A 10,115-nucleotide genomic window follows, 5' to 3' on the forward strand; every position below is an offset into this window, starting at 1 on the left:
AATTAAAGCATAGAGAGAAGAAAGGATGGGATTTTAAGAAAAGGAAGAAAGAAAATAATAAGAGGAAAATGTGGAATAGTCTCAAAATTTCTAAGATGTGTGAAAATGGAGTCCCAGAAAGACAAGAGAAGAGAGGATGGGACAGAATCAAAAATAAAGAGATAATAAAGAATTTTCTAAAATTGATGGAGGACATTGATTTACAGATGCATTAAGCTTAATAGACACAAAGTAAGATAACTTAAGACACATCATGATACAATTTCTAAAAACCCAAGACAAATCAACAATCAAAAGACAGACAAGGAAAAGAAGACATTACCTTTAGATCTTCCAGTTAATCAAGATGGCTGTGTAAGACTCTCACGGGTATTGTTTTCCCACAGTCTTTGAATAACTAGCAAACACTGCCAGAATAATCTTCCTCAAAACTCTGGAAATATTTAAGGGGTAATTGCTTAAGCACCATATCAAAAAAACACAGCTTGAAAAAACTCACATTGCCCTTACTGACCCTTCCTTAATGTCCTCATCAGTGCAAATAGGAAACAAAAGAGAACTGTGATAGCTATATTAACATCAGATAAAATAGACTTTAAGCCAAAAACTGTTATAAGTGACAAAGAATGCCACTATATACTGATCAAGGGGTCAATTTAACATGAAGATGTAACTACTATAAATATATATTCACTTAATGGCAGAGCCCCAAAATTATTGAAACAGATATTCACAGATTTGAAAAGAGAAATAGATGATTCTACATTAATAGTAAGAGACTTCAATATACCACTCTCAATAATGAGTTGAATATCTAGACAGAAGATGAAAAGGAAATAGAAGACTTAAATAATACTCTAAACCAACTAGACCTAGAAGACATATATAGAATACTTCATAAAAATGGCAGGAAAACAAACATTCTTCTCTAGTGCACTAGGATCACTCTCCAGGAAGGCCATATGTTAGGACACAGGTCACAATATATTAAAAAATATTGAAATTATATGTGTCTTCTCCAACCACAATGGAATGATGCTATAAATCACTAACAGAGAGAGAACAAGAGAAATTACAAATATTTGGAATTTAAACAAAGTACCCTAAAACAACCAATGGGTTAAAGAGGAAATCAGAAGGGAAATTAGGAAATAGCCTGAGGTAAATGAAAATGAAAAAAGACAATACACTAAAACTTAAGGGCTGCAGCAAAGGCAGTGCTGAGAGGGAAGTCTATAGCTCTAAAATCTTATATTAAAAAAGAGAGAAAGATCTCATATCAGAGACCTAACCTCACAATTGGATGAACTAGAACAGAAAGAGCAAACTAAACCCAAAGTGAGCAGAAGGAAGGAAATAAGAATCAGTAATCAAAAACCTCCCAACAAAGAAAAGCTCAGGAACAAATGACTTCACAGAGAATTTTTATCAAACATTTGAAGAAGAGTTAACACCAACCCTGCACAAGCTCTCTGAAAGATGGAAGAAGAGGGAACACTTCCTAACTCATTTCATGAGGCCAACATTACCTGAATACCAAAGCCAAATAAAGATACCACTAGAAATGAAAATTACAGACCTATATTCCTTATTAATATAGAAGGAAAAACCCTAAACAAAATACTAGCAAGGAGAATCTAAGAGCACATTAAAGGAATTATACACCATGATCAAATGGGATTTATCCCAATAATGCAAGATTGGATCAATATAACAAAATCATTTCATGTAATACACAACATTAAAAGAACAAAGTAGGGAAACGGACTTTGGCCCAGTGGTTAGGGCGTCCGTCTACCACATGGGAGGTCCGCAGTTCAAACGCCGGGCCTCCTTAACCCGTGTAGAGCTGGCCCATGCGCAGTGCTGATGCACGCAAGGAGTGCCCTGCCACACAGGGGTGTCCGCCTCGTAGGGGAGCCCCACGCGCAAGGAGTGCACCCATAAGGAGAGCCGCCCAGCGCGAAGGAGGGAGCAGCCTGCTGAGGAATGGCGCCGCCCACACTTCCCATGCCGCTGACGACAACAGAAGTGGACAAAGAAACAAGACGCAGCAAAAAGACACAGAAAACAGACAACCGGGGGAGGGGAGGGGAATTAAATAAATAAAAGTAAATCTTTAAAAAAAAAAATGAACAAAGTAAAAAACCACGTGATCATCTACATTGACACAGAAAAGGCATTTGTCAAAATCCCACATGCTTTCTTAATAAAAACACTTGGAAAATTATGAATAGAGGGAAACTTTCTCAAAATGGTAAATGACATAGGAAAAACCCACTGCTGAAAATCAAACTCAATGGTGAAAGACTGAAAGCTTTCCCTTTAAGGTCAAGAACAAGACAAATCCACTGTCACCACTCTTGTTCAACATTGTACTGGAAGTTCTGGTCAGAGAAGTAGTCAAGAAAAAGAAATAAAAGGCATCCAGATGGGAAAGGAAGAAGTAAACCTTCCCCTATTAGCAGATGACATGATACTATATACATAATATGCTAAAAATACACAACAAAGTCACTAGAACTAATAAACGAATTCAGGAAAGTGACAAGATCAAAATGCAAAAACTAGTAGTTCTGATATTCATTAGTAATGAAAAATCTGAAGGAGAGAAACAAGAAAAAAATTCCAATACAATAGCATGTAAAAGAATCAAATATCTGGAATAGATCTTATCATGGATGTAAAAAAGTTGTATACAGAAAACTATAAAATATTGCTAAAAGAAATCAAAGAGGACCTTAATAAATGGAAGGACATTCCATGTTCATGCATTGGAAAGCTAAATATTATTAAGATACCAATTCTACCCCCCAAAAATTTACAGATTTAATACAATCCCAATAAAAATTCCATCAGTCTTCTTTGCTGAAATGGAAAATCCAATCATCAAATTTATATTGATGGGTAAGGGGCCCTAAACTGCCAAAACTATCTTGAAAAAGAAGAATGAAGTTGGAGGACTCACAATTTCCAATATTAAAAGTTATTATGGAGAGACAATAATCAAAACAGCATGGTACTATAGAAGGAAAGACATATAAACCAATGGAATTGAACTGAGAATTCAGAAATAAGCCCGCACATCTGCTAATAGCTAGTTTCCAACAAGGCTGCCAAGATCACTCTATTGGGACAGAATAATTTCTCTAACAAATCTTGCTGGGGGAACTGTATAACCATATGCAAAAGAATGAAATTAGAGCCTTCCTCATAACACATGCACATAACAATTCAAAATGGATCAAAAGCCTAAATATAAAAATCAAAATGATAAAACTCCTGGAAGAATACATTGGGAAGCATCTCAGAACATTGTGTTAAGCAATGGTTTCTTAGACATTATACCAAAAGCACAAGAAGCTAAAGAAAAATAGATAAATGGGACTTCATCAAAATTAAAAACATATATAATGAGGGACTTTATCCTATAAGTAAAAAGACGATCTATTAAATGGGAAAAATATTTGGAAAGCATAGATCTGATAATGGTCTTATATCCAGATTATGTAAAGAAATACTACATCTCAACAACAAGATTTAAAAAGCCCAATTTACCTTGGATAGACATATTTCCAATGAAGACATACAAAATGGCCAAAAAGTACATGAGAAGGTGCTCAACATAATTAGCAATTAGGGAAAGGTAAATCAAAACCACAATGAGATACCACTCCACACCCACTAAAATGCTAGTATTCAAAAAGCAGAAAACAACAAATGATGGAAATGATGTGGAGAACTAAGAACACTTGTTCACTTTTGGTGAGAATGTAGCATAGGTCAACCACTATGGAAGACAGTTTGATTTCCTTAGAAAGTCAGAATGACCACAGCAAGTCCACTTTTAGGTATATACCCCCAAAGAATTGAAAGCAGGGATGAAATAGATATTTGCACACTGATGTTCATAGTGACATTATTCACATTTGTCAAAAGATGTAAACAACCTAAATATCCATCAATGGATGAAGGGATAAACAAAATGTGGTATATATGTACAATGGAATATTATTCAGCCATAAAAAGGAAAGAAGTTCTGATACATGTGGCAACAAGGATGAAGCTTGAAGTCATCTTCATGAATGAAATAAGCCTGAGATAAAGGTACAAATATTGTCTTAGCTTATGGATATAAAATAATTATAATAAGCAAATTCTTAGATTTAGAAACCAGAATAGAGCGTACCAGGGACCAAAGAGGGATAGGGAATGTGGAGTTAATGCTTATTTGTTGCAAAATTTCTATTTTAGGTGATGGAAAATTTGGTAATAGATGGTGGTTATGATAGTGCAACATTGTGGATATAATTAGCAGCACTGAATTATACATTTGAATATGTTTAAAAGGAGGAATTTTATGTTGTATATATGTTACTAGAATAAATATTGAAAAAACATAGGATTCTACAACACACACAGTGGACCCTAATGTAAACTGTGGACTATATTTAATAGTACAATTTTAACATTCTTTCATCACTTATCACAAAGGTACCACACTAATGCAAAGTGTAAATAATAGTGGAGTATGTAGAAATAATAATTTCTGCATGATTTTTCTGTAAACCTACAGCTTCATTAATAAAATATATGTATATTGAAAACAAAAAAGAAGACATTACATTCAAAGGTACAGTGATTATAGAAATTTCTCAACAGAAATAACAAGTTTCAGAAGACTATAGAAAAAAACTTTTAAAGTCCTATAAGAAGATAATTGACATCTTAAAATTCTGTAACAAGCAAAACTTCTTTCAACCATGAAGGTGAAATAAAATGTTTTCAGACAAATGCAGCTTAAGGAAACTGGTTATGGATAGACTTTCAATAATATACACTGAAGGGAATTCTTCAGGCTGAAGAAAAATGATCCCAACTATAAACATGGAAATGAAGGAGGAAATGAAGAACACTGGAATGCCTAAATGTTTGATGCACAGGGCCTCCTGGTGAGGGCAAGTTGGCCCACACAGTGAGCTGGGCCATGCAGAGTGCCAGCCCATGCAGGAATGCTGCCCCAGGCAGCAGTGCTGCCCTGCGTGGGAATGCTGCCCAGTGCAGGAAAGCCACCCTGTCCAGGAGTGCCGGCTGACGCAGAGAGCTGGCACAACAAGATGACACAACAAGAGACACAGAGGAGAGAAAATAAAAAGGTGTAGCAGAACAGGGAGTTGAGGTGGTACAAGAGAGTAATCTCCTCCCTCCCACTCTGGAAGGTCCCAGGATGGTTTCCAGAGCTGCCTAATGAGAATACAAGTAGATATAGAAGAACTCACAGTGAATGGACAATGGGGGGGGATGGGGGGAATAAATAAAATAAGTCTTTAAAAAAACCCACAAAACTATATTTACTCTATAAAACGTTAGCAGTAAAACCTGCTGGAGTTTAACTCTATGGAGATTTAAAATTCATAACAAAAATAATGCAAAATGTTGGAGGATGGTAAATTCAGATGATAGGTCCTAAACTACTGGGGTTATTAGGAAAGCATTAAAAATAATATTCTTTATTGGACTGCAGAAAGTACAGGTATATTTTTTAAATTTCTAGGATACCCTCTATAAGAAGAGTATAAGATATATAACTAACATGTTAATTGAAGGAAACTTATGGAACAATGAAATATAATGTAAAAACCTAAAATACATATCTAAGCATGAAAGAAAGGGAAATCAAGACTAGAAGGGAAGAAGCAACAAGGCTAAAATGGTAAACCTAGAGTGAATGAATCTATAGCCCAAGAGGAATGTCAGACTGGATATAAAACCTGATGATTAATGGCTTGAATTTTTAATATCCACTCAGATTGGGGAAACATGGTTTGAATCCCAGATAAGGCTACAAGGTGAAATGGAGATTTCTGTATGTATCCCCCAGAAACATTATGGAAAGGAATACTATAAATAACCTACTGAACAGCTCAGGTAAGTAACCCAAAAAGATGCCTTTGCCAGAGGTTCAAGATAAGATAAGATAAAATAAGATAAGAAAGATAAGATAAAGTAAAATGAGATAAAATGAGGTGAGAGAATATGTTTTAAAGGATTTCTTTTAATAACTCTGGCATAGATCCCTATGGAAGTGTAGATTTTAATCTTACATGGGTGTAAAGGTTTGATATGGTATGAATTCCAAAAATTGATATTGGATTATGGTTGTAAACTGGTCTGTACCTGGGTGTGATTAAATCATGATTAGGGCTTTGATTGAGCCACTTGAGTGGCTCCACCAAGGGGTAGGGACTCAAATATAAAAGACATGGCAAAGAGAGAGTTGGAATTTTGATGTGGGAGTTTTGAGCTGGAGCCCCAGGAAGTAAGCACACAGAGGAGCTGGTTATGAGGAAAGAGAAAAGGCCCCAGGAAGAGAAACAAGCCATTCACTTAATAGTCTACAGCTGGCCTTGTGGAGAAAACAAGGGAACTGAGCCCAGAGAGAAATGAACCCAGTAAGAGAAGAACACAGGAAGCCTGAAACCTGGCAGATGTTGGCAGCCATCTTGCTTCAACACACGGCAAAAGACTTTGGTGAGAGAAGTAACTTATACTTTATAGCCCGGTGACTGTAAGTTTTTACCCCCAACAATACCCTTTATAAATACCAACCGATTTCTGGTGTTTTGCATCAGCACCCCTTTGGCTGATTAATACAATGCACAAAATGTAAAAACCTCTCCTAGAACTGGGGAAACCTGGACTTCACCTAGCAAAAGTAATTATTGCCAGATTTCAATAGGTTGGGGACATTAGACTCCCACAGGAAATATTAAGCTAAAATTTATTAAGCTAAAATTCCAAATTTAATTGATAAAAAACCCCACAAGGGCAAACGACTCACCATGAAGTAGAATCAATAATCACAATAAACTAGAGGATCTGACTTCCAAGAACTTGAGAGGATAATATTAATGATGCCACAAAATAAATATGTTGAAAATGATTGATGATATATAAGAACATAGAAGAGTGAAATAAAATAATAAAAATTAAAACAAAAATTTATTTAAAGAACCACATGGAAAGTCACACTACCTCTTAAAATAAAAGGCCTGTTTAAGATTTTGCAAATAAAGACTAAGATAACTGGTGACTCCCAGAAAAGAACTAAGTGATGTATATAACAAAGAAAAAAAAAAGTTGAACTTAAAGGAAAGAAGCTATGGAGAATAGAGAAATTGTGGAATACCTGTGTAAATATAAATACGCATTGACTTTTGTATTTCAAAAAACAAATCAACAATATTAATAACTTAATAGAATTACTGAAAAGAAAGTAATTATTACAATAGTAGACATTTTCAGAAATATGGCTGAGGTGCTGATGACAGAATTGCAGAATCAAAAGGCTATATTTGTTCAGGGTGAGGTAGAGTTAATAATTAATTTTAGAGTTTAAATTAAATATTTGTGTAAAAAATTTAATTAACAAATTAATGCACTTAGAACATAAAACTTCCAAACTAGTACAGGTGGAATAAAAGGGAAAGAGATAAAGAAAATGATAAAATTTATAAAAGCAAGAAAAAAAGAAGTCCAGAAACCAGAACTCATCCTGTAACATTATTTGGTGAGCCAGCCAGGAGACAGAGGCAAATGGTACTCTCTGACCCCTGCCAGAGACTGGTGAGTTTTAATTAAAGTCTGTCTGGACCTAGATGTCTCCCAAGATCTCTAAGTCTCTGAAGATGCCCAGAGACATAAGACTTCCAACCCCAGAATGTGGGGACACCGAGTAGGGATCCAAACTTCCAGGACACTGGCTCGGCAAGTAATCTGTTTAACCAGGTCTGGCAGCAGGATGACACCCAGACTGACAAACATATTTATCCTCCCCTAGGATAATGGGCAGCTTCTAATTGGGACAACATGCATCCTGATGGTTTCTAAAAAGGGGGAGGCGAATCTTTTTCTGTTACAACATGGGACTGCAGTATGAACAAAAGTGGCCTCTGTATGGGACCCTGAATTCCAGTTAAACTGAGTGAAACAGAAGGAGAGGACAGACAGATCTTAGGGCCAGAGACCATGTCTCCTTAAAAGGGACGAGGAAGTGCACTACCAAACTGTTCAATTAAAAGTTCAGCAAAATTACTCAGAGATGGAACCTAAAAACCCAGCCTTATTTCAAAGAAAACTGGTAGAGGCAATAAAAATGCCCTCTTGGTAGACCCTAACTCTTGAGAAGGACAGATTCTCCTAGGAACTCCGGTCTGCCTCAGATATCTGTAGAAAGCTGCAGAAACTTTTCCTGGGTCCCTAAACATCCATTTTCTCCCTTTTAGAAGCAACCTTCTCAGTTTTTGACAAGCAAGACCACACTGCCATGATGGAAAAGGTAAGGAGGGTGGGTGCAGGGTTTGGGACAGGCTCACCTTTTAACTGCCACCATTAAAGGCACTGGTCACCTCAGGGTTATCCAAATCCAGGTGCCATGTCAGTAGAAACCTGGCCCCAAGCCACCTCACCACATGGATCACTGGGGCCTTGCCACATGTGAGCCATCAATGAAGAGGCCTCAGGTGACCCTTGACATGGCAGGTAAGATTGTTAATTTCTTAATTAATATGGAATCCAGTTACTTGGTCCTAGCCTGCACTCTCTACCTCTCTAACCTTGGTTGTGCCTAATGAGGAGAGTGAATGGGGCATCAAGGTGTTGTCCATTTACTAAACCTCCCTTGCCTCTGGCTCATGATTTAAAATGTTTTTGACTATTCCTATGTCCTTGCTTATTCCTTTGTAATACTCCAATCCTTCTGATGAAAAGAATCATGGGGCTTTACCCCTTGCAGGAGGTAACTAATGGGCTGCAGCCCCCAGAGCAGCCTCAATTTATGTCTCATTGGAGCAGGGCTTCTCTGGACCACTTAGCTCTGTACTTAGCACATGCCCAGGGATTTTCCTGGAGGAGCAAAGCTGGGTGGTCCTGCATGAAGTTTCTATTGTGGGCAGACACTGGGAGCTTTGTGTTAAGGTGATTCTAAAGGTAGGTCTTTCTCTGTGCTAAGTGTGTAAAATTCTCTCTTCTGTTTTAATCTGTGTTTAATTTTGTCAGTCTGCTTATGCCTAGCAAACTGTAAATCAGATTTGGGGTTTTCCTGTTACAAATTGGATAATGGTGAAAGATAACCTAAAATTGAGCCCTTAAATATCAATACTATCTTGTAATTGAATTTGAAATAAAGAAATCACATGGAATTAGTTCAACTGCTAGAAGAGCAGAAAAACTTAGCAAAGTTGTTACTACTAAAATGGTTCTAGTTGCTTAGTTAATAAATGAAAGTGCCCAATTTGTTCTAAAGTGAAAATATACTAGAAACTGTAAGAGTTAAGATCATTATATAGATGACTTTATATTTTAAAGCAGCAGAAGGATAATATATGAAATTTCTATAACTGGGGGTTTTTACCCCAGACTTCAGCTATTGTGATGGTAATTATAAACTGAACTTACCTTTGTTTTGGTACTTTAGATCTACCCCCACCCTTGTTTATGTTTGCTATAGTCATGGTAATTATAAACTGTGTTTGCCTTTGTTTATGGTAACTTCAGGTCTAGCCTCACCCCTTGCCTTTGCTTATGGGTATTTCATGACAACTTCTGTCCCTGTCATGGCTCAGAGAATGGCAAATTTTAGACACCCTTGTCTCCTGTCCTTCTGCTGGTATTAATGATCCTACTTTCTCTCATGAATCCAGGTATGGACTAGATTGCTGCTTCATGGAAATCTGACCCTTGGGGTTGGACATCCACACTTCTAGTTTAGCAACCACCAGAATCCTGTTATTTCCAAGGAGTGGGGAGTGAAGGGCCTCCCATCTCAAGTGTTGATGTTCCTAAAAGCAACAAGTCATGCAAAAAAAAAACAGATTTCTCTGAGATGTCAGTGACCTCAGTGAATATATCCTATAATTAGTGATGCTCATCCAAGGTCTGTCAAAGTCAAAATGGGAAATATGTGAAACTCTGAAGTAAAGGAAATTGTAAATTGTATTTTAAAGCATTGGGAACCATTTGGCTTTAAGCCAATAATTAAAAGGAATGAAATTCTTGTGCAAAACCTGCATGGCCATTGTGAACATTAGAGTAATTAGAAATAGCCTTCAAAGAGA

This window comes from Dasypus novemcinctus, chromosome 3, assembly GCF_030445035.2.
Source record: "Dasypus novemcinctus isolate mDasNov1 chromosome 3, mDasNov1.1.hap2, whole genome shotgun sequence".
NCBI classification, from domain to species: Eukaryota; Metazoa; Chordata; class Mammalia; order Cingulata; family Dasypodidae; genus Dasypus; species Dasypus novemcinctus.